General features: G+C 40.6%; 1 protein-coding gene and 1 pseudogene across 1 annotated transcript in view; one reads left to right on the forward strand and one right to left on the reverse strand.

Annotated features, from left to right (window-relative positions):
* Positions 1-25015, forward strand: part of ACAD8 (acyl-CoA dehydrogenase family member 8) — a 675944-nt gene that overhangs the window by 281044 nt on the left and 369885 nt on the right. The window lies entirely within an intron of this gene.
* Positions 11358-12534, reverse strand: LOC126934974 (calponin-2-like; annotated as a pseudogene).

A 25015-nucleotide genomic window follows, 5' to 3' on the forward strand; every position in this document is an offset into this window, starting at 1 on the left:
GGGATGGAGGAAGATTTACCAAGCAAATGGAGAACAAAAAAAAGCGGGGGTTGCAATACTAGTCTCTGATAAAACAGACTTTAAACCATCAAAGATCAAAAGAGACAAAGAAGGCCATTACATAATGGTAAAGGGATCAATTCAACAGGAAGAGCTAACTATCCTAAATATATATGCACCCAATACAGGAGCACCCAGATTCATAAAGCAAGTCCTTAGAGACTTACAAAGAGACTTAGACTCCCATACAATAATAATGGGAGACTTCAACACTCCACTGTCAACATTAGACAGATCAACGAGACAGAAAGTTAACAAGGATATCCAGGAATTGAACTCATCTCTGCAGCAAGCAGACCTAATAGACATCTATAGAACTCTCCACCCCAAATCAACAGAATATACATTCTTCTCAGCACCACATGGTACTTAGTCCAAAATCGACCACGTAATTGGAAGTAAAGCACTCCTCAGCAAATGTACAAGAACAGAAATTATAACAAACTGTCTCTCAGACCACAGTGCAATCAAACTAGAACTCAGGACTAAGAAACTCAATCAAAACCGCTCAACTACATGGAAACTGAACAACCTGCTCCTGAATGACTACTGGGTACATAACAAAATGAAGGCAGAAATAAAGATGTTCTTTGAAACCAATGAGAACAAAGATACAACATACCAGAATCTCTGGGACACATTTCAAGCAGTGTGTAGAGGGAAATTTATAGCACTAAATGCCCACAAGAGAAAGCAGGAAAGATCTAAAATTGACACTCTAACATCGCAATTAAAAGAACTAGAGAAGCAAGAGCAAACACATTCGAAAGCTAGCAGAAGGCTAGAAATAACTAAGATCAGAGCAGAACTGAAGGAGATAGAGACACAAAAAACTCTCCAAAAAATCAATGAATCCAGGAGTTGGTTTTTTGAAAAGATCAACAAAATTGACAGACCACTAGCAAGACTAATAAAGAAGAAAAGAGAGAAGAATCAAATCGACGCAATTAAAAATGATAAAGGGGATATCACCACTGACCCCACAGAAATACAAACTACCATCAGAGAATACTATAAACACCTCTACGCAAATAAACTGGAAAATCTAGAAGAAATGGATAATTTCCTGGACACTTACACTCTTCCAAGACTAAACCAGGAAGAAGTTGAATCCCTGAATAGACCAATAGCAGACTCTGAAATTGAGGCAATAATTAATAGCCTACCAACCAAAAAAAGTCCAGGACCAGATGGATTCACAGCTGAATTCTACCAGAGGTACAAGGAGGAGTTGGTACCATTCCTTCTGAAACTATTCCAATCAATAGAAAAAGAGGGAATCCTCCCTAACTCATTTTATGAGGCCAACATCATCCTGATACCAAAGCCTGGCAGAGACACAACAAAAAAAGAGAATTTTAGACCAATATCCCTGATGAACATCGATGCAAAAATTCTCAATAAAATACTGGCAAACCGGATTCAGCAACACATCAAAAAGCTTATCCACCATGATCAAGTGGGCTTCATCCCTGGGATGCAAGGCTGGTTCAACATTCTCAAATCAATAAACATAATCCAGCATATAAACAGAGCCAAAGACAAGAACCACATGATTATCTCAATAGATGCAGAAAAGGCTTTTGACAAAATTCAACAGCCCTTCATGCTAAAAACGCTCAATAAATTCGGTATTGATGGAACGTACCTCAGAATAATAAGAGCTATTTATGACAAACCCACAGCCAATATCATACTGAATGGGCAAAAACTGGAAAAATTCCCTTTGAAAACTGGCACAAGACAGGGATGCCCTCTCTCACCACTCCTATTCAACATAGTGTTGGAAGTTCTGGCTAGGGCAATTAGGCAAGAGAAAGAAATCAAGGGTATTCAGTTAGGAAAAGAAGAAGTCAAATTGTCCCTGTTTGCAGATGACATGATAGTATATTTAGAAAACCCCATTGTCTCAGCCCAAAATCTCCTTAAGCTGATAAGCAACTTCAGCAAAGTCTCAGGATACAAAATTAATGTGCAAAAATCACAAGCATTCTTATACACCAGTAATAGACAAACAGAGAGCCAAATCAGGAATGAACTTCCATTCACAATTGCTTCAAAGAGAATAAAATACCTAGGAATCCAACTTACAAGGGATGTAAAGGACCTCTTCAAGGAGAACTACAAACCACTGCTCAGTGAAATAAAAGAGGACACAAACAAATGGAAGAACATACCATGCTCATGGATAGGAAGAATCAATATCGTGAAAATGGCCATACTGCCCAAGGTAATTTATAGATTCAATGCCATCCCCATCAAGCTACCAATGAGTTTCTTCACAGAATTGGAAAAAACTGCTTTAAAGTTCATATGGAACCAAAAAAGAGCCCGCATCTCCAAGACAATCCTAAGTCAAAAGAACAAAGCTGGAGGCATCACGCTACCTGACTTCAAACTATACTACAAGGCTACAGTAACCAAAACAGCATGGTACTGGTACCAAAACAGTGATATAGACCAATGGAACAGAACAGAGTCCTCAGAAATAATACCACACATCTACAGCCATCTGATCTTTGACAAACCTGAGAGAAACAAGAAATGGGGAAAGGATTCCCTATTTAATAAATGGTCCTGGGAAAATTGGCTAGCCATAAGTAGAAAGCTGAAACTGGATCCTTTCCTTACTCCTTATACGAAAATTAATTCAAGATGGATTAGAGACTTAAATGTTAGACCTAATACCATAAAAATCCTAGAGGAAAACCTAGGTAGTACCATTCAGGACATAGGCATGGGCAAAGACTTCATGTCTAAAACCCCAAAAGCAAAGGCAGCAAAAGCCAAAATTGACAAATGGGATCTAATTAAACTAAAGAGCTTCTGCACAGCAAAAGAAACTACCATCAGAGTGAACAGGCAACCTACAGAATGGGAGAAAATTTTTGCAATCTACTCATCTGACAAAGGGCTAATATCCAGAACCTACAAAGAACTCAAACAAATTTACAAGAAAAAAACAAACAACCCCATCAAAAAGTGGGCAAAGGATATGAACAGACATTTCTCAAAAGAATACATTCATACAGCCAACAGACACATGAAAAAATGCTCATCATCACTGGCCATCAGAGAAATGCAAATCAAAACCACAATGAGATACCATCTCACACCAGTTAGAATGGCGATCATTAAAAAGTCAGGAAACAACAGGTGCTGGAGAGGATGTGGAGAAACAGGAACACTTTTACACTGTTGGTGGGATTGTAAACTAGTTCAACCATTATGGAAAACAGTATGGCGATTCCTCAAGGATCTAGAACTAGATGTACCATATGACCCAGCCATCCCATTACTGGGTATATACCCAAAGGATTATAAATCATGCTGCTATAAAGACACATGCACTCGTATGTGTCTTGCAGCACTATTCACAATAGCAAAGACTTGGAATCAACCCAAATGTCCATCAGTGACAGATTGGATTAAGAAAATGTGGCACATACACCATGGAATACTATGCAGCCATCAAAAAGGATGAGTTTGTGTCCTTTGTAGGGACATGGATGCAGCTGGAAACCATCATTCTTAGCAATCTATCACAAGAACAGAAAACCAAACACCGCATGTTCTCACTCATAGGTGGGAACTGAACAATGAGATCACTTGGACTCAGGAAGGGGAACATCACACACAGGGGCCTGTCATGGGGAGGGGGGAGGGGGGAGGGATTGCATTGGGAGTTATACCTGATGTAAATGACAAGTTGATGGGTGCAGCACACCAACATGGCACAAGTATACATATGTAACAAACCTGCACGTTATGCACATGTACCCTACAACTTAAAGTATAATAATAATGAATAAATTAAAAAAAAAAAAGAAAAAAGAAAAAAAAATATTGATAATCTGTTTATATTACATTGGATAGCTAATAAACTGCATATTAGATATTACACCAACATATATATAACTTGCATGTATGTTTTTTATATTTCTAAATCTTTATATACATATAACATATATAAAGATTTCTATATATGTTTATATATAAAGATTTTGATATATATGATATATATTAGATAGCTAATAAACTATATATTAGATATGTATTAGATATATAGGTGTTAGCTATTACACCAACATGTATATAACTTATGTATGTTTTATATATATCTAAATCTTTATGTACGTATAACATATGTAAAGATTTTTATATATCATTATATGTAAGGATTTTGATATATATGATATATATACACATAAAACATATATATGTTTTATATATAAAAGTTGATATAATATTCAAATATTTATTTTTTAAAAAAAGTTGTCTTCTTTTTATTGAGTATCGAGTTATTTATATATCCTGAATGCAAGTCCTTTATCAGATTATGATTTGCAAGTACTTTCTCCAGTCTCTTGCTTGTCTTTCAATTTCCTAATGTTTTCTTTTGAAGGCAAAATGTTTTAATTTTGATGAATTCAAATATTTTTTCAAGTATGAAATATGTTTTGGCATCATATTTAAGAACTCTGCTCAATCTAAGGTCATGAAGAATATTTTGTTTTCTTCTAAAAGTTTTATCATTTTATAGTAGCTGTTACATTTAGGCGTAGGATCTATTTGAGTTGTTTTTGTGGATATGCTGTAGGTAAAGATCTGTATATGCTTTTTCTTATGAACATATAATTATACCAACACCATTTGTAGAAAAGACTGGTTTTTGCCCCCACTGAATTGCCTTGGCACCTTTGTTAAAAATTAAATTGACCATGAGAGTTTATTCTTTTGTGCATTCTCAATTTTACTTCATTGGGCTATGCTTATCCTTTCACCATCACCACATTGTCTTGATAATTATACCTTGGTAGTAAAATGAGATCAAGTAGTATAAATCTTTTTTCCCAATACTTTTCTGGCTATTCTAATTTCTTTGCATTTCCATGGAAATTTTAGGATCATTTTGCTAATTTCTACCAAAAAAAAAGCCTGCTGGAATTTTGATAGGCATTGTTTTGAAGCTACAGCTCAACTCACCTAGATTGTCTAATTTGTTATTTGTAGTATTTCCACGGAAACTTTTTAATATCTATAGTGTTGGTGGTCATGTCCTGTCTTTCAGTCCTAATTTTGGTAATTTGTTATGTTCTCTAGGTTTCCTTGCTCAACCTGTGTGCAGGTGTGTGAAATTTTAAAAAGTCTTTTCAAAGACCACCTTTGGTTTACATTGAAATTCCGTATTTGTTTTTCCTCTGTTATTTTTCTGTTTTCTATTTCATTGTCCCTAATTCTTGTTTGTTTTTTCTTTCTTTACTTTTGTTTGTGTTGGGCTTAGTTTGCTGTTCTTTTTCTAGTTCATTAGGTGGAAGTTTAGATTATTGATTTGAGGTCTTCCTTTTTTTCTAATGTGGGTGTTAGATATAAATTTCCCTCTAAACATAACTTTAATTGTATTCTGTAAGTTGCATATTCTTATAAACTCAATCCAAAATACATTGACTTATTTTACCAAGGGTTATCTAGAAGTACAATAGTATACCCTTATCCACAGGGAATATGTTCCAAGACCCCCATAGATGCCTCAAACCGCTGATAGTACCAAATCCGATTCCTGTCCATCAGTACACGTCCTGTCTTCCACCTACAAATATAATGCCTTTTTCATCTTAACTAAGCACTTAGGCACTGTGGCCATAGCTTCTGCAGTTTGAGGTGCGTCAGCAAAACTAGGATGAATTTCTTTTTCTTTCATCACAGCTTCATGGACAGATTTATTCTCACCTTAGATCTCAGCAAACTTAGCATATAGTTTTTATCTTTCCTTACTGAGAACTTTCACCTTTTCACTTAAAAGAAGCACTCTAGGCCGGGCATGGTGGCTCAAGCCTGTAACCCCAGTACTCTGGGAGGCCGAGACGGGCGGATCACGAGGTCAGGAGATCGAGACCATCCTGGCCAACACGGTGAAACCCCGTCTCTACTAAAAATACAAAAAACTAGCTGGGCGTGGTGGCGGGCGCCTGTAGTCCCAGCTACTCGGGAGGCTGAGGCAGGAGAATGGCGGGAACCCGGGAGGCGGAGCTTGCAGTGAGCTGAGATCGCACCACCGCACTCCAGCCTGGGCGGCAGAGCGAGACTCCGTCTCAAAAAAAAAAAAAAAAAAAAAAAAAGAAGCAGCACTTTATAGCTTCTCTTAGGCATATCTGAATTGCCAGCATCACAACTCTTGTACTTTGGTCCATAAAGTAAAATAAGTGTTACTCGAACACAAGTACGGTGACACTGGGACAGTCAAACTGATAACCAAGAGGTCAGCCGAGTGGGTGGGTAATGAGTGGGTAACGCAGACAACACAGAGACGCTGGACATAGGAATGATTTATTTCCCAAGCGGGACAGAGCAATATTTCATCATGCTACTGAAAATGGCTTATACTTTAAAACTTATGAATTGTCTATTTCTGGAATTTTCCATTTACTGGAAATATGTTTTTTTCACATGTGAAATATGTTTTTGGCATAATATCTAAGAACTCTGCTCAATCTTAGGTCATGAAGAATATTTTGTTTTCTTCTAAGAGTTTTGGCCGGGCGCGGTGGCTCAGGCCTGTAACCCCAGCACTTTGGGAGGCCGAGGCAGGCGGATCACAAGGTCAGGAGATCGAGACCATCCTGGCTAACACGGTGAAACACCGTCTCTACTAAAAAAATACAAAAAACTAGCCGGGCGAGGTGGCGGCGCCTGTAGTCCCAGCTACTCGGGAGGCTGAGGCAGGAGAATGGCGTGAACCTGGGGGGTGGAGCTTGCAGTGAGCTGAGATCCGGCCACTGCACTCCAGCCTGGGGCACAGAGCAAGACTCCGTCTCAAAAAAAAAAAAAAAAAAAAAAAAAAAAAGAGTTTTATCATTTTATAATAGCTGTTACATTTAGGCATATGATCTATTTGAGTTGAGTTGTCTGTCAAACCACAGAAAGTGAAAGCAAGGATAAGGAGGGATCCCTGAATGTTGTTTAACTTACAAATATTTGAAGATTTCCCAGATTTCTCCCCACTGTTGATGTCTAATTTAATTCTTTTGTGTTCAGAGAATATACTTTTTTATTTCATTTCTTTTAAATTTGTTGAGATTTGATAGTATAGCATATGATCTATCTTAGAGAAGATTTCAAGTATACTTAAAAGAATATGTATTCCGCTGTCATTGGTTGATTCAAGTGTTCTCTCGCTCTCAGATGAAGCTGGTCAATACTGTTGTTCAAGTCTTCTATTCATCTAATGATTTTCTGTCTACTTTTTCTTTCAGTTATTGAAAGTCAAGTGTTTAGGTCTCTTACTTGCTGAATGGTTTATTTTTCCTTCCAATTCAGTCAGTTATCGCTTCAAATATTTGACAGCTCTCTTGTTTCAGGCATAGACATTTACAATTGTTATATCTTCCTTTTGTCATTATGAAATATCACTTTGTCTCTAGAAATATTTTTGTCTTAAAATATATTTTGCTATTAATATAGCCACTCCAGCTCTCTTATGGTTATTGTTTGCATGGCATATATTTTCCCCCTTTTATTTTTAAATTCTTGTGTCTTTGAAGCTAAACTATGCCTCTTATAGATAGCATAGAGTAAGATCTTTTTTTTCATCTAGTCTAACAATCTCCACCTTTTGATTATTTAGTCCATTCACATATGTTATTGTTGATATGGTTAAATTTACATTTGCCATTTTACTATTTGTTTTCCAAATGTCTCATGAGTTTTTTATTCCTTGTTCTTTATTTATTATATTCTTTTGTATCAAATAGATACTTTTAGTGTAATATTTAATTCCTCTTGATTTTTTAAACAGTATATTTGCACTTTTGGTAGTGGCAGATTTAGGGATTATAACATACATCTTAATTAATTACAGTCTACATCAAAGTAATTACAGTCTACATCAAAATAACTTCATTCTAGTAAACTATAGAAACCCTGTTCCAGTACACCTTCATCCCCTCAGCTTCCTTTGTACAATTATCATACGTATTAAATCTATATTATGTTGTAAATCCAATAATACAATGTGATAATAATTGCTTTATGTAATCTTATAAAATAAGTTTAAAAAAGTATATATTTATATAGACTTCTTTTTATTATTTTTAACTCTGGTAAAATAACGTAACATGAAATTTCCCATATTAACCATATTTAAATGTACAGCTCAGTGTTATTAAGCACATTCACACTGTTGTGCAACCACTGCCATCATCCATTTCCAGGACTCTTTTTATTTCATAAAACTAAAATTCTACCATTAAACAATAACTCCCCATTCTCTCTACCCTCAGCTCCTAGCAACACGATTTTACATTCTTTCACTATGAGGTTAACTATTCTAGGTATTCTAGAATCTTGCAGTATTTGTTTTTTTTTTTTGTGGCCGACTTATTTTACTTAGCATGTCTTCAAAGTTCATCCACGTAGTAGCATATTTTAGAATTTCCTTCCATTTTTAAGGCTGAATTATATTCCATTGTGTACACCGCATTTTTAAAATCCATGTATCCATTGATGAACATGTGGGTTGCTTTCACCTTTTGGCTTTGTGGATAATGCTGCTATGAACATAGTTGTACATGTAGCTCCTCAAGATCCTGCTTCCCGTTCTTTTGGGTATATAACCAGAAGTGGAATTTCTGAATCATATGATAATTTCATTTAAAAAAATATTGTTTAGCGACAGGATCTCATGCAGTTGCCCAGGCTAGAATGCAGTGGCATGATCATAGCTCACTGCAGCCTCAACCTCCTGGGATCAAGTGATCCTCCCACCTCAGCCTCCTGAGTAGCCGGGACCACAGGCGTGCACCACCATACCCAGCTGGGTTTTTTTTATTATTATTATTTTGTAGAGACAGGGTCTTCCTATGTCTCCTATGTCTTCCTATGTCTTCCTGGTCTTGAACTCCGGGCCTCAAATGATCCTTCTGCCTTGGCCTCCCAAAGTGCTGGGATTCCAGGCATGAGCCACCGCAGTCAGACTCATTTTTAACTGTTTGAGGAACCACCATACAGTTTTCCACAGCAGCTGCACCATTTTACATTTCTACCAACAGTGTGCAAGGGTTCCAATTTCTCTACATTCTCACTAGCATTTATTGTTTTCTGTTGTTTTGAATATGTATATAGTAGCCATTCCAATGGGTATAAGGTAGTATTTCATTGTGGTTTTGATATACTTTTCACTAACGACTAGTGATGTTGTGCTTCTTTCCATGTCCTTATTATCCATTTGTATATCTTCTTGAAAGAACCGTCTATGAAGTTCTTTGTCCACTTTTCAATCAAGTCATTTGGGTTTGTTGTTGTTGTTGTTGTTAGGTTGTAAGAGTTTTTTATACATTCTGGACACGAACCTCTAATCAGATAGATGATTTGCAGATATCTTCTCCTGTTCCATGGGTCCCTTTTCCATCTACTAATAGTGTTCTTTGATGCACAAAAGTTTTGAATTTTGATGTAATCCAATTTATCTGTTTTTTCTTGTAGCCTGTGCTTTTGGTGTTTTACCCCCGCACCCAAAAAAAAAAATCATTAACAATTTCAATGCCATGAACCTTTCTCCCTGTGCTTTCTTCTAAGAGTTTTATAGTTTTAGTGCCTACAGTTAGGTTTTTGAGTCATTTTGAGTTAATTTTTGTATATGGTTTAAGTTAATGGTCAACTTTATTTCTTTGCATAGAAATACCCGGTTTTTCCAACACTATTTCTTTAAATGGCTGTTTTTCCCCCATTAAATACTCTTGGACCACTGTCAAAATTTATTTGACCATATATGTGAGGGATTATTTCTGGGCTGTCTATGCTTTTCCATTGGTCTATATGTCTGTCTTTTTTTTCTCCTTCTTTGTCTTCTTACAAACAGAAGTTTTATTGCGTTTGGTCCACAGTCCTTATTTCTCATTATCTCATGGTGCAGGGCCCCTGGGTGGGGTTTCCTGTGCAGTACTTGGTGGACTGTGTGAGGGGCGGGGAACCAGAGCAGTATAGCTGGTCAGGCCTGGAAGGGGAAAGAAGGGCTGGGGCCCCTTAAAACCTACTGAGGAGCCAGGCGCGGTGGCTCATGCTTGTAATCTCAGTACTTTGCGGGGCCGAGGCAGGCGGATCACCTGAGGTCAGGAGTTCGAGACCAGCCTGGCCAACATGGTGAAACCCCATCTCTACTAAAAATACAAAAATTAGCCAGGCGCGGTGGAGCACCTGCAGTCCCAGCCACTCTACTGGGGAGACTGAAGTAGAAGAATCCCTTGAGCCCAGGAGGTGGAGGTTCAGTGAGCCGAGATCGCCCCACTGCACTCCAGCCTGCAACAACAACAAAAACCTACTGAGGCCACAGTGGCAGGGGCGGGAGGTGGGGGGAGATTAGCGTGGATAGGGGTTCAGGCTTGAACCCAACAACTCATAATTCCACTTCCTTGTACGGGCCTCAGTTTCCCCACCAGGCCATGAGATGGGTCTGAGGTCTGTTGGTCTGAGGGTCCTAGGGAAATCCAGCCACTCAGGAGCCTGAGCTATTTAGCATCGTGGCTGGGCTCCCTCTCCCAAGGGACTCATTTTCCAGCACCTCTCCACTGTCCCCGCCCCATTCCTCTGGAAAAAAAAAAAAAAACCTGTATATATATGTTTTCTTTGATAAATACTTCCTGAAACTTTTGCGGGTACAGAAACCACAAACTGATCGGCTGACAAGAGGGAAAGAGGCGAGGCAACTGGAAACTTTCCGGGACCGGTTCCCTCCATGCCCAGGTCTCTTCTCCCAGCACAGTTCTGCCCACAGCCTGAACGTGCCAACAGGGACCCTCACCCTACACGCATTGGGATAGAGCCTTGACCCCTTCCCCCACAGCCTGGTGGCTCAGTCCTGCGAAGGAACCAAGGCAAGAGGAGAAAAAAGCCCTGCTGCCTGATCCAACGCCGCCACTCCCAGATGCTTGGTTGATTGGCAGCACTGAATAGGTAAAAAAAAGAAAGAAAGAAAGGAAAGAAAGGAAAGAAAGAAGGAAAGAGAGAAAGAGAGAGAGAGAGAGAGAAAGAAAGAAAGAAAGAGAGAGAGAGAGAGAGAGAGAGAAAAGAAAGAAAGAAAGAAAGAAAGGAAGGAAGGAAGGAAGGAAGGAAGGAAGGAAGGAAGGAAGGAAGGAAGGAAGGAAGGAAGGAAGGAAAAGGAAGGAAGGAATGAAGGAAGGAGGGAAGGGAGGGAGGGAGGGAGGGGAGGGAAGGAAGAAGGAAGGAAGGAAGGAAGGAAGGAAGGAAGGAAGGAAGGAAGGAAGGAAGGAAGGAAGGAAGGAAGGAAGGAAACACAGAAAAACCTAGACGGGGAGACAATGTGGGGAGAGAGCATGCTGGGAGCCTCAGCAGCCGGTGTCCTCCTAGTAGTAAGGGGAATATTCAGGGGCCTCCCCAGGGCCGGGACAGTCGCCTGCACCCGAGGGAGCCCCATCGGCCACTGTGCCTTGCGGGCAGTACTTGGGGTCGTATGTCTGCCGGCCCAGGCCGAAGACCTGGCAGCTCTGGTTGGCGTCCTGTGTGTAGCCCGTCTGCGGGGACATGGAAGAGTTGTCACACTTGTCGGTTCCCAGCTTGGTGTCATAGACGTGCCGCCGGGTCCCGGGAGCCATCGTGCCCACCTGGCTGGCGCACTTGTTTTCACCCATCTGGAGGCTGATGGTCGAGTGGTCCATGGGGGGGCAAGGATGTGGTTCTTGGGGTCCGTAAAGATGCCTCCTCTCGCCGTACGCGGTCATGCCAGACTGGCTGGTGCATTTGAGGGTTCCCATTTGCAGCCCGATGACGCACTGGCCGGCCTTCATGGTGGCGTCGTCAAGTCCCACTCCTGCTTCTCCGAGTACTTGTCACCACTGTCCGCCCCGCTCTGCAGCCCCTTAGTCTTGGCCTTCCCTGCCAGGGCGAGAAGAGACACCTGCACCTGCAGCATGTTCCCACTCTCAAACAGGTCGCTGGCCTCAAACAGGTCCACGGGGTTCATGCCGTAGGTTTTCTGGCTGGTGCCAGTTCTGCACGGTGCGGTTGATCTTGAGGTCTGAGGCCGGCTGCAGCTTGTTCATGAGTGTGCATAAGATAATCCAGTCCTTCAGGCCCTTCTGCAACTCGGGGCTGTGGAGAGGCCAGCGAGTCCCTCGATCCAGCTGCAGAGCTCTGCCTCCTTCTGGAGGTCATATTTGGACAGGAGCCGGTTCGTGACCGCAGCCAAGAGGCCATACGAGGGGCCTTTGTTTAGCTGCGTGGAGTTCATGGCTGGCGGCCGCGGCGGCGGGACCGGACCAGATGGGCTATGTGTCTGTCTTTATACGAGTACCATACTGTTCTGATTACCGTAGCTTGTAAGATGTTTGAAACCCCCAAGTGTGAAACCTCCATCTTTAATTCTTCATTTTCAAGATTGCTTTGCCTATTTGGGGTCTCTTGAGATTCCCTATAAATTTCAGGATGGATTTTTCTATTTCAGCAAAAAAAGAAAAAAAATGAATTTTTATAGAAAATACACTGAAACTGTAGGTCACTGAGGGAAGTATTGATATCTTAATGATATTAAGTATTCTAATCCGTGAACACATTTACATGTGTTCTCTTTAGTTTCTTTCACAATATCTTGTAGTTTTCAGTATATAAGGTGTATTAGGCCATTCTTGCATTGCTATAAAGGAATACTTGAGATTGGGTAATTTATAAACAGAAGAGGTTTAATTGGTTCATGGTTGTGTAGGCTGTACAAGCATGGCTCTGGCATCTGCCCAGTTTCTGGGGAGGCCTCATGAGCTTCTACTCTTGGTAGAAGGCCAAGCGGTAGCAAGCACATCACATGGCCAGAGCAGGAGCAAGAGAGAGAGTGGGGGAGGGTGCCATACAGTTCTTAAACAACCAGATCTCACAAGCAATCATTTACTATCACGAGAACAGCACCAAGGGGATGGTGCTAAATCATTCATGAGAAATGCACCCCCATGATCCAATCACCTCCTACCGGGCCCCACCTCCAGCCCTGGGGATTACATTTCAACATGAGATTTGGCAGGGACGACTATCCAAACTGTATCATAAGGCCTTTGCCTCTTTGGATATGTTTATTCTTAAGTGTTTTTGGTGCTATTTTAAGTGGAATTATATTATTAATTTCCTTTACTGATTATTCATTTTTAGTATATAGAAGGTAACTGATTTTACATGTTGTTTTTGTGTCCTACAACTTTGCTGAATTTGTTTATTAATTCTAACAGGTACTTTTTGTATGTGAAACCATTAGGTTTTCTACATGTAAGATCATGCCATCTGTAATCACAGATGATTTCACTTCTTTTCCAATTTGAATGCCCTTTTTCCTTGCCTAATTGCAATGGCTAGAACTTCCATCCAGTATTATATTGGGTTTTGGTGGGAGGCGGAGGTTGGTTTGTTCTGTTGTTGTTGTTGTTGTTGTTGTTGTTGTTGTTGTTGTTTGAGATAGATTCTTGCTCTGTTGCATAGGCTAGAGTGCAGTGGTGCGATCTCAGCTCACTGAAGCTTTCACCTCCTGAGTTCAAATGATTCTCCTGCCTCAGCCTCCCAAGTAGCTGGGATTACAGCAGTCTGCCACCATGCCCGGATAATTTTTGTATATTTTGTAGAGACGGGGTTTCACCATGTTGGCCAGCCTGGTCTAGAACTCCTGACCTCAAGTGATCTGCCTGCAGCAGCCTCCCAAAGTGCTGGGATTACAGGCTTAAGCCACCACACCAGGCCTCTAGTTTTGTATTAAATGAAAGTGGCAAAAGCAAGACATCCTTGTCTTTTTCTTAACCATAGAGGAAAAGCTTTCAGTCTTTCACCATAGAGCATGATGCTTGCTATAAGCTTTTTATATATGGTCTTTATTATGTTGAGGTAGTTTTCTTCTATTACTAGTTTACTGAGTGTTTTTATCATCAGAAGTGTTTAATTTTGTCAGATGTTTTTTCCACATCAATTGAGATGATCATGTGTTTTTATTTCCTTTATTCTACTAGTGTAATGTATTACATTGATTGATTTTTGTATGTTGAAACATCCTTGCATTCTAGAAATAAATTCTACATGGTCATGGTGTATAATCTTTTTAGTATGCTGTTGAATTTGGTTTGCTATATTTTGTTGAGGATTTTTGTATCAATATTTATCAGTGACACTGGTCTCTAGATTTCTTTTCTTGTAATGTATTTGGCTGGCTTCAGTATATGTTATTTTAGGGCAATGCTCATCTAAAAGAATGAGTTTGGAAGTATTCCCTCCTCTTCAACTTTTTCAAAGAATTTGAGGAGGATTGGTGTTAATTTTTTAAATGTGTGGTAGAATTCGCCAGTGAAGCCATCTGGTCCTGAGATTTCCTTTGTTGGGAATTTTTTTTATTATTGACTCATTCTATTTAGTAGTTGTAAGTCTGGTCAGATTTTCTATTTCTTCATGATTCAGTCTTTGTAGGTTATATATTTCTAGAGTCCATTTTATCTAGATTATCCAATTTGTTGTTCATAGTATTCTCTTATAATCCTCTTTATTTTTATAAAATTGGTCATAATGTCCTCTCTTTTATTTCTGATTTTAGTTATTTAAGTCCCCTTTCTGTTTTTTCTTAGTCTAGCTAAAGGTTTGTCAATTTTGTCAGTCTTTTCTAAGAACCTATTATTGGTTTTGTTGATTATCTCTATTATTTTCCTATTCTCTATTTTGTTTATCTCTGCCCTAATCTTTATTATTTCCTTTCTTCTCCTAGCTTTATATTTAGTTTGTTCTTCTTTTTCCAGTTCCTTAAAGTATAAATTTAGTTTGTTGATTTGGGATCTTTGTTCTTTTTAATGTAGCATTCCTAGCCATAAATTTTCCACTTAGCACTGTTTTCACTGCATCCCATAAGTTTGGGAATATGGTGTTTTCATTTTTATATGTCTCAATTATTTTCTAATTTTCCATGTGATTTCCTGTTAGCCCATTGGTGTTCAAGAATGCATTATTTAATTTCCACATATTCGTGGATTTTCCAGTTTTCCTTCTGCTATTTTCTTGTTTTATTTCGTTGTGATAAGAAAAGATATTTTGTGTGATTTCAATCTTTCTAAATGTATTAAGATTTGCTTTGTGGCCTAACATATGGTCTACCCTGGAGAGTGCTCTATGTGCACTTGAGAAAAATGTGCTTCAGCTGTTGTTCAACGGAATGTTCTTCATATGTCAAGTAGGTGCAACTGGTGCATAGTGGCGTAGTGTTGTTCAAGACCTCTATTTCCTTATTAATCTCCTGTCTAGTTGTTTACGTAGATTTTTCTATTTGCTCATATTTACTTTACCAGTACTCTTCATTTCTTTTTTTTTGTTTGTTTTTTTGTTTTTGTTTTTTGAGACGGAGTTTCGCTCTGTCGCCCAGGCTGGAGTGCAGTGGCGCGATCTTGGCTCACTGCAAGCTCCGCCTCCTGGGTTTACGCCATTCTCCTGCCTCAGCCTCCTGAGTAGCTGGGACTACAGGCGCCCGCCACCACGCCCGGCTAATTTTTTGTATTTTTAGTAGAGACGGGGTTTCACCGTGGTCTCGATCTCCTGACCTTGTGATCCGCCCGCCTCGGCCTCCCAAAGTGCTGGGATTACAGGCGTGAGCCACCGCGCCCGGCCTCTTCATTTCTTTATGTGGATTTGAGTTACTATAAAGTTTCATTCCCTTCAGTCTAAAGAAATCTCTTTAATATTTTTTGTAACACAAGCATGATAGCAATACATTTTTTTCAATTGTTATTTATTTAAAAATATGTCACCTTTTGTTTAAAGAATAGGTTTGCTGAATATAAAATTCTTGATTGACTCTTGTTGTTGTTTTATCACTTTTATGGCATCAGTGTCACTTCACCACTTTCTGGCCTTCATTGTTTCTGATGGAAAGTTATTAATTGTATTATTGTTCCTTGTGTGTGATAAGTCATTTTTCTCTTGTTCTTTGTGATCATTAATCTTGGCTATGCTATGGTTGCCAGTTGTTTGGTCGACTGCTAGTCTAGATATCACTGTGAAGGTATTCTCGGATGTGATTCACATTTCCAGTCAGCTGACTTTAAGAAGATTACCCTCCATAATGTGGGTGGGCTTTATCCAATCAGTTAATGGTTTTACAAGAAAAAACTAAGGTTCTCCAAAGAATAATGAATTCTGCCTCAAGAATGCAACATAGAAGTTCTGCCTAGGTTTCCAACTTGGTGTCCTGCTCTGCAGATTTGGACTTCCCAACCCTCATAATCACATGACCTAATTCCCTAAAATAAATGTTTTACTCTCTATACACACATGGGTAAGTTTAAGGTTGAACTTGAGTTCTGTCTTGGACAACCAGCTATCACCAGGCTCAGTAGGGTTTTCACCTCTTTTGGGATAGACAGATAAGTTAATATAGATATAAGTGTAGATAAAGATGTCAACATAGATGTAGATGATATGGATATCCTATTGTTTCTGTTTCTCCAGAAAAGCCTCAATAATATAGATGTTTGGTGCTAAGAGTGATTCTTGAAGAAAGGAATCTTAAGGGTGAGTTATCAGAATTGGTTCTGAGATTTCTGGGATTCATTTTCCAGTAGTAAAAATAGCATCGATAGTTCATTACATGAGGTGGCAATAGAGATAGGCACAATATAACCACTGGCTCCTCCTAACCAAATACTTATAAGCGGCAAGGTTCTGGTAACCTTGTGCAGTCATGCACTGAGTAATAACATTTCGGTCAGTAATGGACTGCACTTACAATGATGTTCCCATAAAGTTTTTTCTTTTTAAGACAAGGTCTGGCTCTGTCACCCAGGCTAAAGTGCAGTGACACAATTACAGCTCACTGCAGCTTTGACCTTCCGGGGTCAAGCAATCCTCTCACCTCAGCCTGATGGGTTGCTGAGACCACAGGTACATGCCACATGCCACAACAACAACAACAAAAAACAATTTGTTGTTGTTGTTGTTGAGGTGAGGTCTTGTATATTGCCCAGGCTTGTCTCAAACTCCTGGGCTTAAGTAATCCTCCTGCCTTGGCCTCCCAAAGTTCTGAGATTATAGGTGTGAACCACTGTGCTCGGCTCCCATAAGATCATAATACTGTATTTTTACTGCACTTTGTCTATCAAACATGTTTAGATACACAAATACTTACCATTGTGTTACAGTTGCCTATAGTATTCAGTACAGTCACATGCTGTACAAGTTTGGAGCAACAGGCTCTACCATACAGCCTAGGTGTGTAATAGACTATGCCATCTACGTGTGTGTAAGTATGTTCTGATAATCACACGATGAAACCATCTAATGATGCATTTCTCAGGACATTTCCCCATCTTGAAGCAACACATGACTATATTTGATACAACAGAACATTTTTGTCGGACTAAGGAGTATAATGACTTTGACCAGGATCTCCTAATCACACTGGACAGTGTGGGGAGGAAGAAAAGATGTGCTCAAGGACTCAGATTTCCAGGTTAAGCACTGCATAAATGACCTGAAAGTTTCTATATCTGTCCTGAAAGAATCTCATATCTCCTCTAGCCACAGAGCTGAGACTGCTGAAAACCAAGCCCAGAGTCTCATCTTGTGAATAGCTGAACTACAACACAAGTTGAATTCCCAACTCTGTTCATCTGATTGAGCTGCTGTAACAAAATACTTTAGACTGAGAAATTTATAAGCAACGGACATGTATTTCTCACAGTTCTGGAGGCTGGGCAGTCCAAGATTAAGACACTTGTAGATTCGATTTCTAGAGAGGACTCACTCTCTGCACCACAGACCGTGCCTTGTTGCTGCATCCTCACACAATGGAAGGGCAAGTTAACCCCCTTCAACCTCTTTTATAAGGACATGCATTCCGTTCATGAGGGCAGAACCCTCCTGATTTAATCGCTCCCCAAAGGCCCCACCTCTTACACTATCATACTGGGGGTTAAGTTCCAACGTATGAATTTGGGGAAAGGAGACATCAGCATTTAGAACACAGCACCAACTTAGTAAGATGTCTGCTGTTAAAGTGAAGGCCTTAATTGGGAAGTAGTGGGATCTGAACATTGGAATAGGACATATGGAAAGATCTTCATGAAGGTGGGAATGTTGAAACTCAAATTCTTCTGAGTCTTTCTTGCCAGAAGAAGTTCTTCCATCGTCATTGGAGGAGATTAACCCTGTGTCTTTTAATTGGGGTATTTATCCCATTTACATTTAAAGTTAATATTGTTATGTGTGAATTTGATCCTATCATCATGATGCTAGCTGGTTATTTTGCACATTAGTTGATGCAGTTTCTTCATAGCATTGGTCTTTATATTTTGGGGTGTGTATTTGCAGTGGCTGGTACCAGTTTTTCTTTCCATATTTAGTGTTTCCTTCAGGAGCTCTTGTAAGGCAGGCCTGATGGGGACAAGATCCCTCAGCATTTGTTTGTCTGTAAAGGATTTTATTTCTCCTTCATTTTGAAGCTTAGTTTGGCTGGTTACGAAATTCTGAGTTGAAAATTCTTTTCTTTAAGAATGTTGAATATTGGTCCCCACTCTCTTCTGGCTTGTAAGGTTTCTGCAGAGCATTCCACTGTTAGTCTGATGGGCTTCCCTTTATAGGTAACCTGATTTTTCTCTCTGGCTGCCCTTAAATTTTTTTCCTACGTTTCAACCTTGTTGAGTTTGACAATTGTGTGTCTTGAGGTTGCTCTTCTCAAAGAGTATCTTAGTAGTGTTCTCTGTATTTCCTGAATTTGAATGTTGGCCTGTCTTGCTAGGTTGAGGAAGTTCTCCTGGATAATATCCTAAAGTGTGTTTTCCAGCTTGGTTCTATTCTCCCCCTCACTTTCAGGTACACCAATCAATCATAGGTTTGGTCTTTTCACACAGTTCCATATTTCTTGGAGGCTTTGTTCATTCGTTTTCATTCTTTTTTCTCTAATCTTGTCTTCACACTTTATTTCATTAAGTTGATCTTCAATCTCTGATATCCTTTCTTCCACTTGATCAATTGGCTATTGATTCTTGTGTATGCTTCACAAAGTTCTCATGCTGTGTTTTTCAGCTCCATCAGGTCATTTATGTTCTTCTCTAAACCGGTTGTTCTCGTTAGCAGTTCCTGTAACCTTTTATCAAGGTTCTTAGCTTCCTTATACTGGGTTAGAACATGCTCCTTTAGCTTGGAGGATTTTGTTATTACTCGCCTTGTGAAGCCTACTTCTGTCAATTCATCAAACGCATTCTCCATCCAGTTTTGTTCCTTTGCTGGCGAGGAGCTGTGGTCCTTTGGAGAAGAAGAGGCATTCTTGTGTTTGGGGATTTTCAGCATTTTTGTGCTGGTTTTTCCACATCTTTGTGGATTTATCTACTTTTGGTCTTTGATGTTGGTGACCTTTGGATGGTGTTTTTGCGTTGGCATCCTTTTTGGTGATGTTGATGTTATTGCTTTCTGTGTGTTAGTTCTCCTTCTAACAGTCAGGCCTCTCTTCTGCAGGGCTGCTGGAGTTTGCTGGAGGTCCACTCCAGACCCTGATTGCCTAGATATCACCAGCAGAGGCTGCAGAACAGCAAAGATTGCTGCCTGCACCTTCTTCTGGAAGCTTCATCCAGAGGGGTACCCACCAGATGCCAGCCAGAGCTCTCCTGTATGAGGTGTCTGTCGATCCCTGCTGGGAGGTGCACAGGGGTCAGGGACCCACTTTAGAAGGCAGTCTGTCCCTTAGCAGAGCTCAAGTGCTGTGCTGGGAGATCCGCTGCTCTCTTCAGTCAGCAGGCAGGAACTTTTAAGTGTGCTGAAGCTGTGCCTACAGCCTAACCTTCCCACAGGTGCTCTGTTCTAGGGAGATAGGAGTTTTATCTATAAGCCCCCGCTGGGGCTGCTGCATTTCTTTCAGATATGCCGTGCCCAGGGAGGAGGAATCTAGAGAGGCAGTCCGGCTACAGTGGTTTGTCGTGCTGTGGTGGATTCCACCCAGTCAAAACTTCCCAGTGGTTTTGTTACACTGTGAGAGGAAAACCGCCTACTGAAGCCTCAGTAATGGTGGACGCTTCTCCCCACACCAAGTTTGAGCATCCCAGGTCAACTTCAGACTGCTGTGCTGGCAGTGAGAATTTCAAGTCAGTGGATCTTAGCTTGCTGGGCTCTGTGGGGGTGGGACCCACTGAGCAAGATCACTTGGCTCCCTGGCTTCAGTCCCCTTTCAGGGGAGTGAATGGTTCTGTATTGCTGGGGCTCCAGGCACCACTGCGGTAAAAACAAAACAGCAACAAAAACAAAAAACAAAACAAAAAAACCCTCCTGCAGCTAGCTCAGTGTCTGCCCAAACGGCCACCTAGTTTTGTGCTTGAAACCTAGGGCCCTGGTGGTGTAGGCACCCGAGGGAATCTCCTGGCCTTCAGGTTACAAAAACCATGGGGAAAGCACAGTATCTGGGCCAGATATCACTGTCCCTTACTGCACAGTCCCTCATGGTTTCCTTTGGCTAGAGGAGGGAGTTCCCCAGCCCCTTGCGTTTCCCAGGTGAGGCAATGCCCCATCCTGCTTCTGCTCGCCCTCTGCAGGCTGCAACCACTGTCTAACCAGTCCTAATGAGATGAATCAGGCACCTCAGTTTGAAATGCGGAAATCACGTGCCTTCTGTGTTGGACTCACTGGGAGCTGCAGACCAGAACTGTTCCTATTCAGGCATCTTGCCCCCTCTCAAATTTTCCTGATTTTATGAAGTCAATGTACTAATTTGTTTACATTGCATCTGGATTTTAAGTCATAGTGAAAAGATTTTTTTCCCCACACCCCAAATTATGTAAGAATTTACTCATGCTTTCTTCTAGTACTTATATGGGTACAATTTTTACACTTAAGTATTCAATCCTTTGAGAATTTAATAAAAATATCAGTTTACCCTGTGCATCAGTTATTGATTGCCTCAATAATGCTGTATTAAAAATTAACTACAAAATGCCTGTGGCATATAACAATAAGTATTTATTACTCATAAAAACTTGAAATCATAAACACTTGGAAACATGGGATTCCATCTCAGGCGTCATCTGGGTGTCAGCTAGATGTCTCCTGATCTTGACTGGGCTTGCCCACATATCTGAGGATCAGCTGATCAACACTGGCTTCTCATATAGGCTGGTTCCAATTGGAGCAATTAGAGCAATGTGGCTCTGCTCTCCCAGCAGGCTACCATAGGCATGTTCTCATGCCAATGGCACAAGCACAACAAAGCAAGCTCCAAAGCATGGCCTTATTTCAAGGCTTTGCTTGTATAACATCTGCTGACACCCCACTGATCAAGCCTGATCAAGTCCAGAGTAGAGAGGGGAGACACTAGAAAGTTGTATGGCAAAGACTTTGAATACAGGAAGGGGTAAAGAACTGAGGGCATCTTTGCAATATGCTACATCCTGCAGTCTCCTAGATCTGGCTCATCTAGATTTCTCCCTATCATCTCAGGCTTCTTGGGAGGGTCTTTATCATTCACTATCTTCCTTGTGAGTCAGTCCATTGCAATTTGGCTTCCTCTCCTGATTATTCTACTACACTTGTTTTCAACAAGGTTGCCAGTGGGCTCTAAACTGCCAGTCTAACATGCAATTTTTTGGTTCTTATATTATGTGACAGAACATGTTATTTGAGCGTCAACCTGTCATACATTCTGTAAGCAGATCACACTTGGGCCGGCTATCCTCTGTCTCTCAATATCCACTCTCTAGCCCTCCCTCCCTGTTCTCTTCCATTATCTGGACGATATCAATGCACTCCTGTGCCTTCTGGATGCTGGTTGGCTTCAGCCTGTGGAAATCCTTGGCAGGAGATTGAAGGGCAAAAGGAAAATAAGATCTAGGTATCTGCTTCCTTGGCTCCACACTGGTGAGGTTATCTGGGGCTGTCTGTAGCTCTGGTCACTGCTCTTCTCAAGGTGACCCGCTCCATGTGACTTCTTCTCTTCCCCAATTATAGCAGCCTCTCCTTCACTTCTTGCCTCCAGGCCTAAGGGGGTTGACGGCCAGCCACTAACTGCCCTGGGTTCCTGCACCACTCACATGGTCTTCCTACACCCCCCACACCTATGAAAACATCCCTTTATAAACACATCTTCCTCCCATTATGTGTCTCCTGCTGAAACCCCAACTGATTCAATGTGGTGTCATTCATTGGTCCCCTCTCCCTCCCAGGAACATCCATTTGCATTTAGGACTTGGATGTTATTCCCTCTACTCAACTAATCAAATCCAAAAAATTATATGGAGGCAGACGGGAAGAAAATGGAGAGAGCCTCCCTACCCTTTGAGATTCTGGAAACTGGGTGTCCTGAAAGGAAACAAAAGCACACAGACAGAGCTAGGACTTTACGTAAGCAGTGTGTAGTTTTCCCCGTGGCCTACAGAGCACAGCACTGGCACTTACATCCTTCCACCTCTGGACACGTGGTCTGTCCCCACGCAGGCACTAGCAGCAGCCAGAGCAGCAGACATCCTGAGACACAAGGTCCGCCACCCCAGACTCCTTTGGGCTGGATGCAGGCTCTTGAGTTTCCATGCCTACCAGCAAGTATTGAAGATATCCAGGATCGATTCTGGAATTCATGTAAATACTCCAAGGAGTCTGAGAAATGTAAGAATAAGGAACCCTGGGAAAATTGGCCTTCCTGTTTATTTAGTAAATGAGACAGAGTCATTGAAATGTATAGTTCCTATGAAAAGTTAACTCAATTTTCATCCCAGCCTGTGACCTTTCTCTTATACTTGACCTTACTGACCACTTCCTCTTTCTTGGGCCCCCTTTTCTCTGCCTACTCCTTAAACACTGGTGAACCCAGGATTCTCTTCTCAGTCACTGCCCATTCCCTTTGCTCTGTGTCCTCATAAGTAATCTCTACTACTTTCATGATTTAACCTGAGGCTCCTTTTTTTTTTTTTTTTTTTAATCTCTGCAACACATTGGCTTAGGGACATGTGTTGGAAAAGTCCCAGGGCCAGACGAGGCACTTGGTGGCTCCTGGAGAAAGTTTAGTGTGCAGAGATAGGTAAACCCCAGGGGAAGATAATAACAGCCCACGGGACTGTGCCTGTTCTCTCTGACCTCCAGGGAGCTGAAGAAGAGCTGAGCAAGTCAGCTGAGACTCGTCTCACCTTAATGCCTTGAAAGAGGGTTAAAAACCACCTGCTGCTGCTGCTGCCATGCTGTTGACACCAGAAGCCAAAAATGATACTTGTAGAAATGCATGGTCCAGAGATTATAGCACCTATGAACCTATATAAGAAAGACTTTACTCTCAAAAAAAAATCCAAACACAAATAAAAGATGATGGAGAAAAGGAAGTGGTGAGCAACAAATATACACAAATCCATATATGTATGTACCTATATGCATTCAGAGATATTTTATATATGCCTATAAGTACATATATATTGAAAATTAGCATCTGAAAATAAGTAATCCAAGAAATAAGGATCTTAAATAAAAGAGACCTATGTACTGAAAGATAAATTCTAATAATAGCTTAGAATAAATGTATGAAACTCTCTCAGCAAAACCTGGGTATTAAGATGGAGAGACATCAGTAAAAATGTCCAAATGCATCATTCAAGTTGGGGAAGAGAAGAGTCGGGAAGTAAAAATGTCCTAACGTTTCACCACGCGCAAGGTGGAGAGAACCGTCAGATAACTGAGTGTCTTGATAGAGGAAAAGGTTGGCATTTGTTATCATTTAATAGTAATGAAGAAAATATGGATTTGAGTACTTACAAATGGAACATTATCATTAATGGAATGGAAAATGATAGTTGAACTCTCAAATTTAATAAGGGGTTAAAAAGCAATAAATAACAACTGAAAAATAAACAGTAACCAGCAAAAATAAGGGAAAGGATGATTGGGAAACCACAAAATAAAATGAATAAAAAATACAGAATAAGGTAGAATGCTGTGTAAACTATAACAGTTCACTCAATGTGAATGATCCTCTGAAAAACAGACACCATCAGATTGGAAAATATTTTTACAAATATGCAATCTAGAAAAGTAAAACAGCATACTTCGAACAAAGACAAAGAAAGGATGGAGGTGTTCAGTGTTGGTAACAAGGCCAACCAGATAGCCTAAAAAGCCTCTGCCCATAAAATCTAGAATGCTGGATAGGATGTGGCAAGCGTGCCTCTGAATGCATAGCTGAGTTTATAACTTCTTTAGCCAAAAGCGAAGAAAGAATTGGAAACCAGAGTCCTAAGCATGGGTTGATGCTCCAGTTGATCTGACAGAGAGAGAGGCAGGCGAGAGGGGAAGGGTCCAATCTCTAAGAAAAGAGCAGGGACTTGGCCTCTGGGGAGAGGTGTCAAACACACAGGCCCGTGTAAGACAAAACTGTCAGTCCTGACAGAAAGCCAGGTCCTTCAAGGGACCACCCCTCAGGGAAATGACCGACACATGGAGACAGGGATGCTCATTTGTCTTAATCTGAGGTCCATGTGATTTTAGACCTTCTCTTGTCTCTCAATGAAATCTTGCCATTTAACTGATAAAGATTTTGCCCATTGTTTTCTCTTGTTCTGTTGTTGTCGTCACTATTATAAAGGTGCCTTTTAAAACACGTTGTTTTGTTGCTGGTATAAAGAACTTCCACCTTGGGTTCAGCAATCTTGCTTGGTTCTCTTACTATTTCCAATGGTTTGTCCATAGAGTCTCACAGATTTTCTGTATATATATATTCATATTACTTGAAGATAATCAATGTTTTGTTTTGCTTTCTTTTAACCTTTTATGGATTTACTTTTTAACCACATCAGTTGGATTTTCAGCCCAATATTTCATGGTGGCACTGGTGCCATTTCTTTTCTTATTCTGGGCTTCAGAAGGACTGCTGCTCACGATTCCCCACAAATCATGACAGCTTCTGTAGGCTTCCGCAGACACCCCGCTCTGCATCAGCACATTCAAGCTCAGCCTCGGCCTCCCGAGGACAGCTGTGCTGAGCTGC

This window comes from Macaca thibetana, chromosome 14, assembly GCF_024542745.1.
Source record: "Macaca thibetana thibetana isolate TM-01 chromosome 14, ASM2454274v1, whole genome shotgun sequence".
Taxonomy (NCBI): domain Eukaryota; kingdom Metazoa; phylum Chordata; class Mammalia; order Primates; family Cercopithecidae; genus Macaca; species Macaca thibetana.